The following is a 19949-nucleotide window of genomic DNA, read 5'->3' as shown; positions in this document are numbered from 1 at the left end:
ACTTGTTGCTTAAAATTAATGAGTCAACCCTGAACTTTCAAGACTGATGCATCCATCTCAGCCTATACACCATGTCTGCAAAGTAACGATCTCCTTCTCAATCAATCAGTTTAACAAAATGGGGACAGAGAAGTGACAGTCCAGAGTTCACTCTCTGGACCTGAAAGACTTGGAATTGGATTAGCAGAGACCTCAGCTCTGACCTCTCAGCCAGAGCAGCCGGGCTGAGCCCACAACAGCCTGCTCACATGCAAAGACACAGCGGTTGAGCTACCATACCAGTCTGAGGGCAGCCTGCCCTGTCCTGGGAGAAGGACTCAGGAACCACAGGCACAAGAAAACCACCACAGGGGCTCAAGTCAGAAGACAAAGATCACACTTGTTTTCCAGTTGAGGAATCGCTTGTAACCAGAGAAGGCAGGTCTGAGGCAGGACCAGATACTCAGAAAGATTGATAATAGATACACAATTTTCTGAATGCCTTGTATTCGCTTGGTGAATCCTGTTAACAAGACTGTAAGTTAGGCACCATTATGCCCATTCTAAAGATAAGCAACTGAGGCACTAAGGCTTTCTGCAGGGCTGTGGTTAGTACAGTCTTATAAATCCCACTGAGGCCTATATGCTCAGTACAAATCCCTTTTCCCTGTAGGAAGAATCTGGCACTGTATGGGAAGGCAGTCCAGAGGGACTTCTTGTTTCATGGAGAGCACTCAAACCCCTTCAAAACATGTGTTTCTTTTTTTAATGAAGTGCATCTCAGAGTCTAGATCTGTAGACGTCAGAGCCGTAAGGGACCTGAGAACATGTATAAGGCTGGTTCCTTCCCTTTAGAAAGAAGCCTAGAGTCATAGAAGGGTAGAAACTTCTTCAAGGAAACACAGCTTGTTCACTTAAAAGACTGAGTAGACCCGCCCCCGCCATGGCTAAGACACAGCACAAAAAGGGTGGCAGGCACAGGGGATCCTTGTGCCCAGAATCCACTTCCTGACTTCCCCTCATATCAGCTATACAACCCAGTACAAGTCACTCCACTTTATCCAGCATCAGTGTCCTTAACTGAACAACAGGTGTACAAACACCTTCTTCAGAGAATATCTACAAGGATCAACTGTGATGATGAATGCAAAGTAGGTGGTGAGAACGCAGTGAACAGTTTTATCGACTAAGTGCCAGAGTATGCACTTGTGTGACCTTGGACAATGACCTGCCCAAGGTTCCATAGCTAACAGAGGGCCCATCAGGATGGGAATCCAGATTTTTCTAGACAATAAACCCCATCTCTGTCTTCTTCACCAAAGTGAAGGCCAGCTTTGTTTCTAGTCAAAACAGACTGGATAAGGATAACTAAGACCCAGAGGAAATCCAAAACCTTCATTTTCACAAAAGAAGGCAGAAATCTCCATATCATAGCCCAGTTAACTTTTATGACCCATGTGAGTAGAAAAAAGGCAAATGGAATAAAAACAAGAATGTGAACTTGATTGGGAAACAACTGAATCCCATCCAAAGGTGTGGAGTTTTGACATCTGAAGGACCAGATCATCTGGTTAGGGAGGTCATGGGCTCCTCCTCTCTTCCACCTCTCCCAGCTCCTGAAAAGCAGCCCAGGGCAGTTTGGAGTATCCCCACTTTGAGAGAGGAGTTGCTGAGAGAGACAGTGGAAGGGTCAAGAGGTGCAAAGTAGAGGAAGGAAGGGAGCCTGTGGCAGACTGAACATCAGGAAGAGGATCTGGCTCCCCACAGCAAAGCATCCTGCGAGGCTGGCTCTCCGGCGCTCTGGTCCCGTGGTCCCCACCCACTGGGCCACAGAGCAGCGCTGCACTGCGATGGAGTTTAGAAGTGGAAAGCAGGAGCTCAGTGTAATATGTGTGTGGTGTGTGTGCCAGTGAAAAACACCCAACACTCCTCCCCAGGGGAGAAATATCCTTTTCTCTGACATGTCATCACTCCTTGCTTGGGTATTAACATGCCCTTTGAATGAAATGACAATCTAGAGCTGGCATTTCACAGGTTCTTTCTTGCTTGAAAAATAAAAAGCTGGCAACCCTCTGAAATGCTCTATGATTTTTAAAGTTTATTGAGTACCCAATGGAAACTATGGACCACTCCCCTAGTCTTCATGCTACAGATGGGAAATTCAGGCCCAGAGAGGTCATAGTGACCAGGAACCCAGGGTGTGTCTGTCACACCATACAGGGATAGCCTTGGGGCCAGGAGAGATAGGACCCAAGGGATGGAGATGAGGTCCCTCAGGGCTCTAACAGCTCAGCTGGAGCAGATCCCGAGAGCGGAGGGAAGGGACTGCATCAGTATTCAGGGCTCAGGGCCATACCATGGAGTCCTGAGTTCCCAGCCCCACTCTGAGTTTAGCATCCCCCCCTGCTTCTACAGCAGGAAACACGCAGAACCTAAACAATCTCCCTGGAAACAGGGACACTGTTTCTGTGGCCCCAAACCATCATTCAAAAGGCATCTGGAAAGAAAGTATTTACCATCAGAGAGCAAGTGGGATGAATTGCTGATGGTTGGTTGAACAATGCCCTCCAAGCCAACAGACAAAAGCAACATGGAGGAAAAAGGTGAATGACTGGTGAGCAAAGTCCCTGGGAATGCCAAGGGAAGCCAATTCCTTTCATCCCCTTAGTTTGCAACATTGTTCCTCATAGCCATTACCACTGCCCAACCTTATACCCGGGGGCACTTATTCCCCTTCAGTTTCCATGACAGGGTAAGCTCCCACCCATCTCCACTAGAGGGTAAGCTCCAGGAGGGAACTGCCTTGGCCAAATCTGCTCCTTCCATATCCCCAAGACCCAGTCTTCAGGCCTGCCGGCTTCCCTCCCACTCCTAACTAAGCCCGCTCCCCCACCAGCTTTCTCTGGGAGGACCCAGTCCTCGTGACCTCTACAGCTATTCCCATCCCAGGAATGCCCTCTGCATTTCTCTCCGCCCATCTTCATTCTGCTCCATCAAGCCCCAGGAGCCCCGTGGTGCCATCTCCGGATGACAGACAGCCCTCCATGTCCTAACCCCAGTGCCCACAATCCACTCTCTCTCAACACCGCACGGGCCCTGGCTGGCAGCCTTAGCTGTCTTCTCATCCATGCATGTCAGAATGCCCCAATTAGCCTGAAAGATCCTTGAAGTCAAGGTCCATTTTTTAAGATATCCAGAGTGTGTGGCATACAGCAAGTGATGAGCAGGTATGCACACTGAATGAGTAAAGTAAAACACGGCTTAGGAGGCGTTGGAAAAGCAGGCCCTTCCCCGGGCACCACTGACATCCTGGCCCAACCAGGCCAGTTTCCATGACTTGAAGCTTGAACAGGACTGCTGGCTCCCACACTGATGTTCCTCCGAGCAGCTACATTTTCAAATACAAACACCGAATCCCAAACAAGAATACATGTCATGGGGCTTCTGAGAGGCACATGCCTCACTAGGCACGTCAGTCAAAAAAAGATGAATGTTCTTGTTTACAAAAGGATCTGCCCCGTTCCAGGAAAATTTCCACCACAATTTAGGACCTAACCCAATATGTGCCTATAGACCTCACCAACTGAATATTTTTCCACCTCTTCCGTTTGCTGAACTTGGATAGGGTTTGGCTTCAGGTCAAAAGAGCTGTTGCAATAAAGGCCACTGCCCCTGCCCCAGAGCCTTTCCCAATGGGAAACATGACCCCCATTCAGGAAACCAAGGCCCAGCAAGTCAGAGAGACCTCAGGAGGCAGAGGGATGGCCAGGTGATCAGGCATACAGATACACTCAGGACCCAGTGATGTTAACAGTGTGAGGACCCAGGAGCAGATTGCTGGGGGTCTGCAGAGAGGCCTGTCTCCCTGTGCTCTGAGCTTGCACCCGCCTCGGAAGCCTGGCTGGGCTCTGAAACTCCAGCCTCCTATGCTTCTGGGTTCCCACAACCCTAGCCTGGATCTAGATTTCCAACACAGCAGCCAAATGCAAGAGAGTCTGGCCTGGCTGTTAATGTGAAATAATAACAATAATTCAACAGCCGGGGGAGAGGGGAGGGTTCTTCTATTTCTACTGTGTTCTGACAACTGCTTCTCCTTCTCCTTCTACTGCGAGTTGGGAACGACCAGCACCCCAGCCCTGCAAAGCCTCCACTCTCCACTTGGTACCCCTGGACCCATCAATCTCCTCCCTGTGGCCTGGGACCCCTCCAACCCTGGACGTCGGGGAGAGGCTCAGCAGCTGTGAGAACCTTCTTTCTCGAAGAAGGTTTTTCCAAAATTATATCAGGTTTCCTTCTATCCCGGCTTGTCAGCGGGGGACTCTTTTGCCTAACATGGTTGAAGAATGTCTTAGAAACTGGTGTGATTCAGTCTGGCTTCAGATGAGGTTTTCCACCCAGACAGAGCACACCGAGCGTCTGGACGTGGCGGCTCGCTGCCCCCGGGGCACCCACACCCTTCCCCTGTCTCCAGACCTCGGTCAGGAGGGCACACTTGACAAAGAAGCAGGTCCAGCCCAAAGATGAAGTCAGAAATAGAGTCCACAGGAAGCCAAAGCAAAGTGCATGCAACCCACGTACTTGCAAACACAGGGGCCTCCCTCCCCACAGGAGCCCTCCCCACCCCCCAATTTTCTGAATTTGCAAATCTAATTGCAGTGCACCCATTATAAATATTGAAGAGCTACTGGGGTGAGTGATTCAAGAACTGAAATCTCAAAAGGCACACACACCGTTCTCCTAGAAGCCTTTCAGCCTTCTCTTCCGATGGAGATTGCTTTTCCCCTTATGCCTGTTCAGATGGGCATCCTTCCACAAACACAAACTCTAATCAGAGAGGGGCCCAAGACAATTGTTAGAAAAACCAGCTTGCAAAGCTGTCTGAAACCTGCACATCACATTTGCTAATGAATGATTACTGAACTCTTACTCTTAGTTCTGCCACATTCTTGCCTAAGGACCCACAGTCTCCCCTGGATCAACAGCAGCATTCTCTTCCTCCTGTAGTGCTCCATCTGCAATAATGAAGTGTGGCTGGATCAGGAGGATGCTGGGAGGCAGCTAACACGAGAGAGGAATCTTCTTTTAAATCTCAGGAGCTTCTTGTTAGAAGTACATAAAAACTGCAATGAGACAAGAGCCCTACAGCATGGGAGCCCCTGGCTGAGTGCTGTGGCCATCACCTGAGCCACCATCCTGTGAGCCCCATGTTTCCATAACAACTGTCAGCCTGGCCCCTGGAACTCACGGAGACCAGACCTCCTCTGTGTGGGCTGCTCTGAAGAAAGGTCAGATTGTTGCCTGAATACCAAGGTTCTGTTTTTCTTCTCCTTCTGCAGCTGCTTTTCTGACTGGAAGCTGGACAGACAGAGTTGTTACTAGCATTCCTCGGCACTGATGCATCAGAGGTGAGAAGCCAGGTAAGGAGAAGGGACATGCGCAGAAGCTCCTGGGGACCCCGGCAGCATTCTATTCCTTGACCTGGTTGGTTACCTGGATTGTCTCATGATCATTCACTTTTTTGTTGTACTTTCGTATTTTATACACTTTTCTGTATATTTGTTTCATTTCACAATTTTGAAAAGACATCTAAAAATAAATCAGCCAAACTGTTTTTAAGGGGCCTGCCATCATCACCCACCTTTATTAAGTATCTTATGGGACATGACAGAGACTCGAGACTCAAACTGCAAGTAACCCTGTGTCACAGCCCTGAAAACAGGGCCAAGAACCAAGAAAAACCTCATTAAAAGCCCTGCCGGTTGCATCATTTGAGAAAATATTTGCAAATGATGCGACCAACAATCAATCAATTTCCAAAACATATAAATAAATAGCTCATACATCTCAATATCAAAAAAACAAACAAATCAATCCCCAAAATGAGCAGAAGCCTAAATAGACATTTCTCCAAAGAAGACATTCAGATGGTCGACAGGCACATGAAGAGATGCTCAACATCATTAATTATTAGAAAAATGATAAAAAAAACACACACACACACACAATGAGGTATCACTTCACACTGGTCAGAATGGCTATGATCAAAAAGTCTAAAATAATAAATGTTGCAGAGGGTGTAGAGAAAAGGGAACCCTCCTACTGTTGGTAGAAATATGAATCAGTGCAGCCACTATAAATAACTGTATAGCGGTTTCTTAAAAAAAAAAAACTTCCAGTTGCCATATGATCCGGCAATTCCACTCCTGGGCGTATATCCAGGAAAGATGAAAACTCTAACTCAAAAAGATACATGCACCTCCATGTACACAGCAGTACTATTTACAACAGCCAAGACATGGAAGCAACCTACATGTCCATCGGCGGATGAATGGATAACGGACATGGAACATTAATCAGCCATAAAAAAGAATGAAGTGACTCCATCTGCAGCAACATGAATAGAACTAGAGATTATCACACTAACTGAAGTCAGACAGAGAAAGACAAATATGATATCACTCATATGTGGATTCTAAAAATATATATACAAGTGAATGTACAAAACAGAAAAAGACTCACAGACATAGAAGACAAACTTACGGTTATCAAAGGGGAAAGAGGAGAATAAATTAGGAGCTTGGGATTAATATATACACACATTACTACATATAAAACAAACAACAATGATCTACTGTGCAGCACAGGGAACTACGTTTAATATCTTATAATAAACCATCTGAAAATGAATAGACATGCACTTGTGAATGTAACTGAATCACTTTGCTAAACATCTGAAACTAATCCATGCACGCTCAGTCGTGTCCGACTCTTTGCCGCCCCGTAGACTGCAGCCCACCAGGCTCCTCTGTCCATGGAATTTTTCAGGCAAGAATACTAGAGTGGGTTGCCATTCCCTTCTCCAGGGGATCTCTCTGACCCAGGGATCAAACCTGCACCTCTTGCATCTCCTGCATTGGCAGACAGATTCGTTACCACTGAGCCACCTGGGAAGCCCCTGAAACAAATACAGCATCGTAAATCAACCATACTTCAGTAAAAAGTTATTTGTTTTGGGGAAAAAAACTCTCACAGTTTTGAGGGGCAGGCACCACCCAGAAGAAGAATGTCAAAGTCAAAGCAGAAGTCAGAAACACACAGCCATGGGATGAATGGGCTAGGAACCCCAGAGGACTTGATAATACAACAGTCTGCTGTTGGATACAGGGTCTGAGCCTATAAACAAGGCAATGGGGAGGGGGTGTGTTTTATTGTTTATACTTGCCTCAGGAGGTCATGAAATGAGGTAGGCAGGACCCCTTGCCATCAGAGAAAGAGAGTCTTCTCTTGCCCTGCAGATTTACTCCTGAGAGTTGCTCATGGTCTCAGCACAGCCTTGATTAAAGTGGCAAGAACATTAAATCAGTCAGAAGACTAGGTCAAGTCCCATGCCAGATCAGGAGCCTCAGGACCCCCTCTTCACCTTCCATAAGCTTCCACTCATCACTCACTCCAGCCACACTGCTTCCTGAGCCCTTTGCTGTATAAATACCTCATACTGTCACAAGTCCATTATTTTGGTCCTCTTGGACTAATTACAGTTCTTTCCAAATGCAGGACATTATTCAAAACTGTTTAAAGGCACCTCCACCATGAAGCCTCTCCAGATCTCTTAATAAGAATTAACACCTCTCAATGATATTCACTCAAACCTTACTCTCTGTCCCCTCACAGTACTATTTGTTCCTCTGGTTATCAGCCCTCGATATGTTCAAGCATCCATCATCCCTTCCAATTAAGAATCCTGAGGTCAGAAACCTGGCTTATTAATTTTCATATCTATAGAATATATATGGGAGCACATACCTGGTGGCTCAGAAAGTAAATAATCTGCCTACACTGTGGCTGACCCAGGTTTGATCCTCGGGTCAGGAAGATCCCCTGGAGAAGGGAATGGCAACCCATTCCAGTAGTCTTGCCTAAGAAATCCCACAGACAGAGCAGTCTTGCTACAGTCCATGGGATTCCAAAGAGTTGGACATGACCGAGCAACTAACATTTTCACTTTCACAGAATATATATATATTCTGTAAAATATATATTATACATTCTTTAAAATATATTCTATAAAATATATTGATTATAAATTCTTGTATCTATAGAATATAAATACATATTCTAGACAAATACATACCTACATCTGTAAATATCAATATATAACAAGAATATGTATATTCTTATTAATTACTACATCTATAAAAACTTATATTCTAAATAAAGATAAATATATCTCTACATCTAGCACTGAGCCTAATGGATATGTAGTGCGTGCAGCAAGCAATCAATGCTCACTGATAAGTCAGGGTCTAAGAGGATGCAGGCTCATTGTGTAGAAGGCCATCACGAAGCACCCAGGGTCCAGCACGAAGGTGCTGAGTATCACAGAAAGCCTCTGCACCTCCAATCACGCATTTCCCTCTACCCACACCTTCTCTCCCCAGACTGCTAGGCTTCATAATTAATAATAAAGTATCTGCTTTTGCTCCAGTGCCCCATCCATCCTCCCAGAGAAGGCAATGGCACCCCATTCCAGTACTCTTGCCTGGAAAATCCCATGGGCCGAGGAGCCTGGTGGGCTGCAGTCCATGGGGTCGCTAAGAATCGGACACGACTGAGTGATTTCACTTTCACTTTTCACTTTCATGCATTGGAGAAGGAAATGGTAACCCACTCCAGTGTTCTTGCCTGGAGAATCCCAGGGACAGGGGAGCCTGGTGGGCTGCCGTCTATGGGGTCACACAGAGTCGGACACGACTGAAGGGGCTTAGCAGCCCATCCATCCTCCACACTAAGCCAGAGAGATCTCGCAAAGTTGACATCACTTCTATCATCCCTGTGCTTAAACTCTTCCATGACTCCCCACTGCTCTCAGGGTCAAGTTCAGCTTCCTCAGCATGGCCTTCAGGGATGTTCTTGGATGTCTGGGTTTTGCCTTATATCTGATCCACATATGAAACCATTCTCACCCTCACCTTCCTTATTCTCCAGCCATACTGGACTTTCTTCCCTTCCTTCCATGAGTGGGTCTCCTTTACGACTCATGGATTTGCATGTACCATTCCCTGAAACAACCTTCTCCACCCAGTCATATTCTAGGCTTCCCACTCAGACATGAGCTCTCTCTCCAGCAAGCCTTCCCTAATGGCCCCTCCACCTCCACTGAGTGAGGAAAGCTCTTTAATCACGTAGCGCTTTCACTCCTCCTCCAGAACATTCAAGGCATCCACAAATACTTGCTCACAGCCTCTGTGCTTCCACAGAGCAGGAGCTGGCAACTGTAAAGGGTCAGCTGGCGAATGTTTTAGGCTCTGGACGTATGGGTGCTCAGTCTTGTCTGACTCTGCTACCCCGTGGACTGTAGCCCACCAGGTTCCTCTATCCATGGGATTTCACAGGCAAGAATACTGGAGTGGGTTGCCATTTCCTTCTCCAGGGGGTCTTCCCAACTCAGGGATTGAACCTATGTCTCCTGCATCTTCTGCATTGGCAAGCGGATTCTTTACCACTAGCACCACCTGGGAAGCCCTATTTCAGGCTCTGCAGGAGCCTAAAATCTCTTTGGCAACTAATCAACTCTGTCATCACAGAACAAAAGTGGTCAGAAATAAAACACAGACAAACAAGAGTGGCTGTGTTCCAATCACATTTTATTTATGGACACTGAAATTTGAATTTCATAGAATTTTCACATTTCATAAAATATCCTTTATTAAAAATTTTTTCAGCTCAAAAAAAAAAATGTAAAAACCTTTCTGAGCTAGTAGGCCATTAAAAAAAACAGACGGCAGGGCAGGCTTGGCCCACAGCCTGCAGTCTGCCAGCTCCAGCACAAGTTCTCAGTTCCATGGAGAGAGAAACTATGTCTTCACTGCTCTATTCCCCCAACACAGGGCCTGGTTCTTAGAAGATGATTCATAAAAAGTTTGCTGAATGGCTTCATATGTGGACGGGAGCAGTGTTTCCCAGTGCGTACTCTACAGAATGCCAATCCAATGGGATACTCCGTACAGAAGGACTTCTTTTATCAATGAAATTTGAAAGTGCTACTGTTTCCTTTCCTGGAAATTTTCAATGTTCAGTGCATAAAGCATATCAAAAGCTCAGAGCTAGTCACAGAACTTGTTTGACTTAGACCATAGAACTATACAATGGCTCATACCAAAACAAAATCAACACTGCCGCAGCAAAACATACATTTCAGATTTTGAGGCTGGTTCACCTATATGATGGTATCACTGATGCGAGGAGTTTGAGTAGGCTCGGGAGTTGGTGATGAACAGGGAAGCCTGGCACGCTGCAGTCTATGGGGTCACAAAGAGTTGGACATGACTGAGCAACTGAACTGGACTGAAGTACTATATTTAACAAACTCTTCTAGCTTCTAGTCTCCACCGTCACCCCCTTCCACATACATTATCCAATCCTTGAGAACAGGAACTGTGCCTTATTCATCTTTGCATTCTACCAGGGATGTACAATAGTGTTTCATATACAATAAATACCCAATAAATATTATATAAAATAGTTTACTATCTAAGAAAAAATTTAAAAAAAATATTTTTTGACATAAATCATTCTTTTTAGAGAATCTTTTTTTTTTTTTTTTTTTTTAATTTATGGCTGTGCTAGGTCTTCATTGCTGCACATGGGCTTTCTCTAGTTGAGGCAAGTGGGGGCTACTCTCTAGTTCTGGTGTGCGGGCCTCTCATGCAGAGAGCATGAGAGAGATTTCTCTCACTGCAGAGAGCACAGGCTCTAGGCTCATGGGCTTAGTAGCTGCAGCTTGCTGGCTTAGTTGCTCCACAGCACATGGGATCTTCCAGGACCAGGGATCAAACCCACGTCTCCTGCATGGGCAGCCAGATTCTCAACCACTGAACCACCAGGGAAGTCCCAACACAGTCCATTTTTAAAGTATTTATTGAATGTGTTACAATATCAGTTGTTTTGGTTTTTTGACCCCAAGGCATGTGGGATCTTAGCTTCCCAACCAGGGGCCAAATCCACACCCCCTGCACTACAAGGCAAAGTCTTAACCACTGGACCACTAGGAAGTTCCAAACTATTAATATCTACTTTAACCCAAAACATCTTCCAGCATTAACAGGCAGCCCCATCTGAAAGCACTGCAGTAAGAACAAAAGACAAAAACATACAAGAATAACCCTTGAACTGTAGCATCAGAACCACCCAACAGAGGTGGCTGAGCCCCACCCTAGAGTTTCTGGTTCAGTTGGCAGAAAGTGAAGAGGAACTCAAAAGCCTCTTGATGAAAGTGAAAGTGGAGAGTGAAAAAGTTGGCTTAAAGCTCAACATTCAGAAAACGAAGATCATGGCATCCGGTCCCATCACTTCGTGGGAAATAGATGGGGAAACAGTGGAAACAGTGTCAGACTTTATTTTGGGGGGCTCCAAAATCACTGCAGATGGTGACTGCAGCCATGAAATTAAAAGACGCTTACTCCTTGGAAGAAAAGTTATGACCAACCTAGATAGCATATTCAAAAGCAGAGACATTACTTTGCCAACAAAGGTTCGTCTAGTCAAGGCTATGGTTTTTCCTGTGGTCATGTATGGATGTGAGAGTTGGACTGTGAAGAAGGCTGAGCGCTGAAGAAGTGCTTTTGAACTGCAGTGTTGGAGAAGACTCTTGAGAGTCCCTTGGACTGTAGGGAGATCTAACCAGTCCATTTTGAAGGAGATCAGCCCTGGGATTTCTTTGGAAGGAATGATGCTGAAGCTGAAACTCCAGTACTTTGGCCACCTCATGCGAAGAGTTGACTCATTGGAAAAGACTCTGATGCTGGGAGGGATTGGGGGCAGGAGGAGCAGGGGACGACAGAGGATGAGATGGCTGGATGGCATCACCAACTCGATGGACGTGGGTCTGGGTGAACTCCGGGAGTTGGTGATGGACAGGGAGGCCTGGCGTGCTGCAATTCATGGGGTCAAAAAGAGTCAGATACGACTGAGTGACTGAACTGAACTGAAGTCTGGGGTGGGGCCTAAGAACTGACATTTCTCACAAGTTCTCAGCTGATGTAGATGCTGCTAGTCTGGAGAACCCATCTAGGGAAACACAGATCTGGAAAAAAGGACATTCAGAGCTTAAGTCCTCTACCTGCAGTTTTCTCCTCCTTCCAGGAACCTGATTCCCAGGAGAACCCCAGCTTGTTCACTTCACACTGGCAGGAGAAAGCCTGATCCATCTCTTCAGTGTTCAGGCAAGGCGTCTATACATAATGGGTTGCACTGCATTCCCCTCCAAATATGTTTATGTCTAAACTCCAGAACCTGTGACCATGACTTTATTTGGAAATAAGGTCTTTGGAGATGTAACCAAGTGAGTCATTAATTCAATATCATGTGCGTCCTTATGAAGGAGGAGAGAGTAAAACAGGGAGGAGGAGGCCCTAAGAAGACAGAGACACAGGAAGAAGCCCACCCGAGGATAGAGGCAGAGACTGGCGTGTTGCAGCAGCAAGCCAGGGAATGCAAAGGATGGATGACCACCCTGGAAGCTAGAGAGAGAGGACAGAGCCTCCTCTACAGGTTTCAGGAACACAGACCTGCAAATCCTTGATTCTGAAATTCTGGTTTCCAGAACTATGAAAAAGTTAATTTCTATTTATTTCAGTCATCCAGTTTATAGCACTTTTTCCTCTAAGCATAGTATTTCTCACTATTACAGATACCGCCCCCCCACACACACACAGAAAACTCAGGTGAAGCTCTGGCCAAGCCCTAACCTTGGTGAGGGTCCATGTGAACTTCAAGGGAATGATGGGCCTCTGTTCACTGATCCTTTTGTCATCTCTGCATCACTGCTAGCAAGGCAGTAGTTTGAGCTGGGGTCTCTCTCTGGAAATTAGATTATCTAATTAGTATGATGTTTTGTTGGATTCCTGCCCCAGGGCTGGTTTTGGCCAAAAGTATGTGATTGTTTTCTAGCCTAAAAAAAAAAAAAAGAGTCAATGAATAAATTAAGGAGACTTGGCTTTGCCCATACTTGCTCAACTGGTCCCGTTTCTCACTGGAAGACACTCACAAAAGGCTTCTCACTAACAAATAGTTTCTTCTCCAGATCTGAGCTAGAAATGACTTCTCTAATTGAGGGCTTCCCTGGTGGCTCAGACGGTAAAGCATCTGCCTACAATGCAGGAGACCCAGGTTTGATCCCTGGCTTGGGAAGATCCCCCGGAGAAGGAAATGGCAACCCACTCCAGTACTCTTGCCTGGAAAAACCCAGGGACAGAGGAGCCTGGCGGGCTACAGTCCATGGGGTCCCAAAGAGTTGGACATGACTAAGCGACTTCACTTTCACTTTCAGTCGACACAGAAACATCCAAGCAACAGATATTTTCACAGTCTGAGCACCTTGGTTTTAGTCACAAATTATACCCCTCTTGTTTTTGAAAAATAAGGGGTATAATTTTTATTCTGAAAAGAGGCAGACACTGTTGTGTGCCCGATACCCTAGGACGGCGCCAAGAAGGGAATGTGGACACAGCATGTCACTGTTGATGAAGAGAAAGGGGACGCCAGGGGGTAGGGACTCTGTATTCTCAAGATCAGAGACCACAGAATAAAAATGAGAACCAACCAAATGCGTTCCTTGCCTCTCCAGTCCACGCTAACCCAGGGCTGCCTGCTCACAGAGTCAGTGTGAACTTGGAAACCTTCAGATATTTTACAGGTAGGTCAAAGACTGTAAAGCCTAGTTCTGCTGCAGCAGGTCAGATTTTCAGGATGCTGTCCCCCACCCCAAGGCCCTTGAAAAATAAGAGAGGGGTCTGATTCTTTGAGATGAGCACACCCCTCCCCAAACCTGGGAGTTAAGTGTTCCCTCCCTCATCCCTTCCAAAGCCAGCATCTCATTTCAAACGTCCAGTCAACCCATGAACAGCACGTTAGTCTCTGTCCAGGAGGGTGGACTTTTGGAACATCAACCTCTCAGCCTCTGACTTAGGAGCTGAGAATCAATCTAGTCAGAGGAGTGGCAGCTGCCACAGAGGACACACCGTCCCGGCTTTGCAGACCTGCCTCCTCTTTCGTTTGCTTTGCTTATAATCTAAACTTGCCGCACAAACTGCAGCAGGTTACTTAACCCTTCAAAAACTCAAGTTCCTGAGCTGTAAGATAAAAATGATAAGAAATGCTTGGCAAGGGGGTTGTAATCCTTCTCATCCTCACAACTAGTACGAATATCTCCCGTTCTGCAGATGAGGACCAGGGGCACAGAGAAGTCAAGACACTTGCCCATGGTCACACAGCCAGTAAGCAGCCAAGCGGAGCTCAGACAGGCTGTCAGTGGGCATGTGCTCTCATCACAGGGATCTTCTGTATCTCCATAAGGGGTTAGAACTGAAGGCCCATGTTCATTTATTCATTCAACAATTTACCTTTGCAACACTCACAGAAGGAAAGCTCACAGGAGGTTCTTAGACGATAAAAACGGCCTCTACTTCCAGGGTGTAAGAATTAATAAGAACGTATATTAATAATATATCAACATATATTTATTAATACATATTAATTAATAATATATATCCTTCTTATGTGTTTATATATTTTATATTATGCTAAGTCGCTCAGTTATGTCAGACTCTTTGAGACTCCATGGACTGCAGCCCACCAGGCTTCTCTGTCCATGGAATTTTCCATGCAAGAATACTGGAGTGGGATGCCACAAATATATATTTATATATATTTAGACTATATATTCTATAGTTATAGATATAGATCTATATCCAGCACTGTGTCTAGTGAATATGCAGTAGGCGTGCAACAAGCAATCAAAGCTCATTAATAAGTCAGGGATCAGAAGGATGAGGGCCCGGCACCCTGGTGGGGCAGGCGGGCTGCCCTCCAGCTTTGCCCAGGTGGCAGGACTTCTGCTGAGACCAAAACTGATATCCTGGGTTCCCTGGAGCTGAGCCAGATAACTAAGCACCCTAATGATTCCAGCCCTTCTCAGGGACCTTCCTCCAAAGGCAGGAGAGCCTTTAAAAATGCATGGGTTTCTGCTGGGCCACGCTTCCTGTTTGGAAGTCTCTTCAGTCCAGCACTTCAAAGAGGAACTGCATCTGTCATGGGCTTCCAGCCCAAGCGGGGCCTTGCATCTCAGACTGAGAGAGGATGAGCCAGGTGTGGGGAACAGCAGGCTGCTGATACCTCTCAGACCCCAGCACAGCCCCCAGCAAGGCTGTCTGGGGGCTCCAGCAGCTGTGAGCGCCATCAGGAAGCCAGCTCTCCCTGTGGCTCCGTGAGTCACCCCTCAGAGAGGGCTGGGGCATTCCACAGAGCCAGCTTCAAAACCCTCCTTCTGCCCAGTGGAGAGAACAGCACCCTTTTCTCTGGGCCAGGAAAGGACCAAACCAGCCACATCTTCAAAGAAAGCAGAGGCGGCAGGCCAAGGACAGGATGCGCCCTCTGGTTCAAAAGCACAGGTCTCAGAACCAGACCCACCAGGGGCTGGGGCCTAGCTTGGCCCCTCTTTAAGCAAGCCACATCGCCATCTGAGAAATGGACATAAGAAGCCCCACTTCCTTGGACAGAAGGACATACATGGGAGACTCTGCACAGTGTCTAGAATATTTTTATGATGAGAAAACAGTAGTTATGGATGACCACGATGGGAAGATGATGGAGTTGGTGATGGAGAGGGAAGCCTGGCGCACTGCAGTCCATGGGGTCACAAAGAGTCAGACACGGCTGAGCAACTAAACTGAATGATGGGAAGAAGAATATTAGAAAAATAATCATCCAGGCCTGCTCTAAGCCTTGGTAAAGCTTCCTGTTAGGCACTCAGTTAAAGCTCATATGCTCACCTTTATGTAACGAGTGTCAGCTACTCAGTCATGTCCAACTCTTTGCAACCCCACGGACTGTAGCCCGCCAGGCTCCTCTGTCCGTGGGATTGTCCAGGCAAGAATACTGGAGTGGGTTGCCATTCCCTTCTCCAGGGGATCTTCCCAAGCCAGGGATCAAACCTGAGTCTCCCACATTGCAGGCAGATTCTTTACCATCTGAGCCACCAGATATAATAAACACACACATACATATATGGTGGCCCTGGGCCAGGCATTGTTCTGAGCATTCTGTAAACACTAACTCAATCCTCATAATAACTTCACACAGTGTGTATCGTTCTTACGCCCATTTTACAGATGAGAAAACTAAGGCACAGAGAGATTAGGTGACCTACCCAAAGCTGTGAACTGTAAGAGATAGAGTTGAGCTAGGATTTAAACCTAGGCCGGCTGCCCTGGAGTTCATGCTCTTAACCACAGCTACTTTGCACTGCTCCATCATTATTCTTGTAGACACTGCCTATTACATCCCCTCACCTTGCTGGGTAGAGCTGTTCTCTCGCACTGGAAAGGAAGAACTCAAGGTCAGCAGGGACCTCCTCTCTAACATCACGAAGCCCCCAAAACACCAACAAAGCCCAGTTCAGAGTGGGCTCTCAGCCAAACCTTGCTGACTGACCTGCCAAGACCTGCTGTGTCCTTTTTCCCCTTCAACCCACCCACCAAGCAGAGATTCAAAGAGCACACACAGCGTGCCTGTCTCTGTAGCTGGCGGCCTGCCCAACTCCCCTCCTGGGTGGTGCTTTCAAATTTGTAACCTTCACCCGCAGTAAGAAATTTATTCTCCATTGTGACTCATACACATCTAGTATATAAGTAACTGCAACAAAGGGCTCATGGAACAACATCTAACCTTATTACACGGGATGTACTTTCATATACTTTTTTGTTTTTTTTTTTGCATTGGTTGTGACCCACTAAATTGATTTTATGATCCACTTATGGGTTGTAGCCATGGCCTGAAAAATTCCTCTTAGGTTATTTCAGTTCTAACAGGTGAACATGTAATTTCTGAGCACACAACAATCCTTCCTGAAGCTGGAAAGCCCTGCCTACTGCATGTAAGCAGCATGGTGCTGTCACACTCTGGGTGGTCACTCTGACCCTCCCCAGAGCCCTGAGCCTGGCTGGAGCACTGAGGTTGTGGAGACTGGGTACGAGCTAGGAGCTAAGGACCTGAATTCAAATCAGCACTTGTGGGAGGCACAGAATTAAGAGCATGGCTTCAGAGTGTGCTGGAAAAATGAGTTGAGGTCTGGTTACAACTTGGGTGGTTCTTAACCTCCTATAAGCATCAGTTGGCTCACCTGGAAATGGAAGTTGTTAATGTCCGCTGCAGAAGGTGGCTGAAAGGGTAGCTGGGAGAGCGGATAGAGGATGGCTGGGTGGAGGGTTGGCAGCGGGCTGGGTGGGTGGATGACAGGGTGGGTGACTGAGTGGGTGAATAGGTGGGGAGCTGGGAGGGTTAGCTGAGACACAGAAAGCACTCAGCAAAGCGCCAGAACCTGTAACACCGAATGGGGGCTGACTGTAGTGGCGGGAGATCTTTGCTGCCCCCCGACACCTGACCCAAAACCTTACGACGCCTTCCGTCCCCTTCTCCATGTCTTGTAGTTGCAGACTCTGCAGCCTTCAGAATAAACAGCAGCACTTCCCTAGCACAAGGTTAACACTCAATAAAAGTCTGAACCAATTAAGCAAGAGGCTGGGACTTATTCATCCAATAAGTCACCCATCACTGAGTGTTTTTTTGAAAAAGGTGTTTTCTACAACCCACTCCAGGGCCAGTGGCCAGTAAAATTTGTTGCATTAATTTCACTCATTTGACATCTCTGGACACAGGACAATGCACCCCACCACCTAGGATGGAAGAGAGGGGACAGATTCCACCATGGCTTCCTCAAGACGATTGTAAGTCACCACCGGTGACAGAGCTGGCCTCGCTAAGCCTGCTGATCCTTGCCTACACAGCCTTCCCAGGGAGAGACAAGTGTCTTGGTAAATGGCTCATGCCCCTGAAGATAACGAGGCACCGTGATGAGAAGAAGCACAGGACTGATGGGGTAGGAGGCAGGCAGGAAGTGTATTTCCACCTTGAGTTGGACTGCTCATGTGGCCCGGTGGTGGCAGCGACTCCTTAGAGGATGTGTGCCTCTGAAGCCCAGAAAAGGAAGAGATACTACCAACAGTCTACCTTGAGCCACAACCGGCTGATCTCCCTGAAGTTGTACAGGGAAGCATTCACTTCTGTGAAAGGCTAATTAGTCAAGACGGCACCATGCTTCAGACACAATTGCACTGGTCCCATTTGGGTCTCTATGGGTCAGCTGTGATGAAATTTCCATTACCTATTGTGTTTTGGTTACTGGAGGACAATGTGTGTTTGGAAAAGTGGGTGTGGTCAAGAGGAACCACAAAAAGCCAGAATATCTTGAGTATCTGTAAAACCCATTTCTGATTTTAAAACTTCACAAAGATGATGAATCTCTGTGAGCTGAAGAGTCTTCTTGGAATCTCAGCACTGTCTGTGGGAACGGCTCCTGGCAGGCAGTGTGGGCTTTGAAATTCAAGTCTCTCCGGCAACAGAGCAGAGTGAGCTCCCCCAACTTGGCCACTGAGAGTGGAAATAAGACCCAGGAAAGGGAGACTTTGTGTTCTGCTCACCTGGCCACCAGCCCTCATGCTCCCAGAGATGCAGACCACGGTTATGGATATACGGGTACATGGCTTGTGAGCCAGGAATGTTCAAGTATCAACAAGGATAAAGCAGAATGACCTCATCTCTCCTGCCTTCCAGAGAGCAATGACGTGAAAGGGCCAGACATCACCCTGGGTAAACAGGTGCACCAAGTTACGGGGTGTCACCAAAAGGCCCACTCCCCCAAAAGTTAGAGCTGGGAGGGGGAAGGCTACTTTAGGGACCATCTCACCCAGGGTTTCTCAACCTCGGCACTAATGATGTTTTGGCAAGATAAACTTGATGTGGGCATCTGTCCTGTACATCTTGGAATGTTTAACAGCATCTCTGGCCTTCAGCACTCTTCCGCTCTCCTAGGTTGTGACAATTAAAATGTCTCCAAACATTGTCAAAAGTCCCCTAGGGGGCAAAAATCATCATAGATTGAGGACCACTTATCTAGACTAGTGGTTCCCAAAGTAGATGCGAAGGAACATCAGTTAGTAGGCTCCTCTACAACCCAAGTATTCCATGATCAACTAAGTTTGTGAATCACTGCCCACCGTACCCCACTGCAGTAATTTACTGTATTATTGGATTGGCCAAAAGGCGCATTCAGTCTTTTCCATAACATCTTATGGAAAACAAAGCTCTTTTTGGCCAACCTCTTAGTGTCATTATATTAAGGACCCTGAAAAGTACCACAGTAAGTAGAAACTTGTTTAATAACTTTAACTGTTTTGTGATCTTTCCCAAATAAGATGCTTTTATTATTGGTTTATATCTTTCAGAGCTAAAGAATATCTTGTAAGATTTTTATATGTACATGTGTATGCAGGCACAATATACCAGGCAACCTTTCTCCCACTGACTAGATGAAGGGAAGCCATAAGCCAGTCTTGTTCCTAAGTCCCATTAACAGATGTGGGGCAGAGCTACGCCTAGCAGCCTGGAGCCCTGAATCCCAGTCCACCTCCTTCTGCACAAACGGTTTGGACGCTATCCACAACAGAAGTCCATCTTCTCACAACCATGCCACAATATGGTTCTACCAACACCACTGAGAACATCCACCTGGGGAGCTCAAGCTAGTGAATGTCAGCACAGTACTCCCCGGAGAACAAACCAAGCAGGCACTTGCTGCAGGTGAAGTCGAGGAGGACCTCACGAAGGTGATGGCCACGACCATGGAGGATACAGGCAGGAGCTCAACATCACATTCACACGTGCCTCCCCAGCCCATCCAAGTGCAATCCCCACCAGACACTTAACCTAACTCATCTCTGTCTTAATACAGTGCACCTTCATATCGGGGCCGGCTCAGAGTGGGCTTTGATAAAGTCTGGAGTATGCTAACCAACAAAGGTCAAGGGCTGAACCACTGACATGCCTTGATTACAGTTCACAGGTCACCACTCCTCTCT

The 19949-nt window shown here is 46.8% G+C and overlaps 1 protein-coding gene and 1 non-coding gene across 17 annotated transcripts in view; one reads left to right on the top strand and one right to left on the bottom strand.

Annotated features, from left to right (window-relative positions):
* Positions 1-19949, bottom strand: part of KCNMA1 (potassium calcium-activated channel subfamily M alpha 1) — a 779939-nt gene that overhangs the window by 562734 nt on the left and 197256 nt on the right. The window lies entirely within an intron of this gene.
* TRNAC-ACA (transfer RNA cysteine (anticodon ACA)) lies at positions 13096-13167 on the top strand. Its single transcript has one exon. It is a non-coding gene; the product is annotated as a tRNA-Cys (tRNA).

Source organism: Bos grunniens, chromosome 28, assembly GCF_055505025.1.
Source record: "Bos grunniens cultivar Pamir isolate PY7600 chromosome 28, Bosgru_T2T1.0, whole genome shotgun sequence".
Taxonomy (NCBI): domain Eukaryota; kingdom Metazoa; phylum Chordata; class Mammalia; order Artiodactyla; family Bovidae; genus Bos; species Bos grunniens.
Note: the sequence above shows the minus strand (reverse complement) of the source record. Positions and strands in the feature narration are given on the sequence as shown.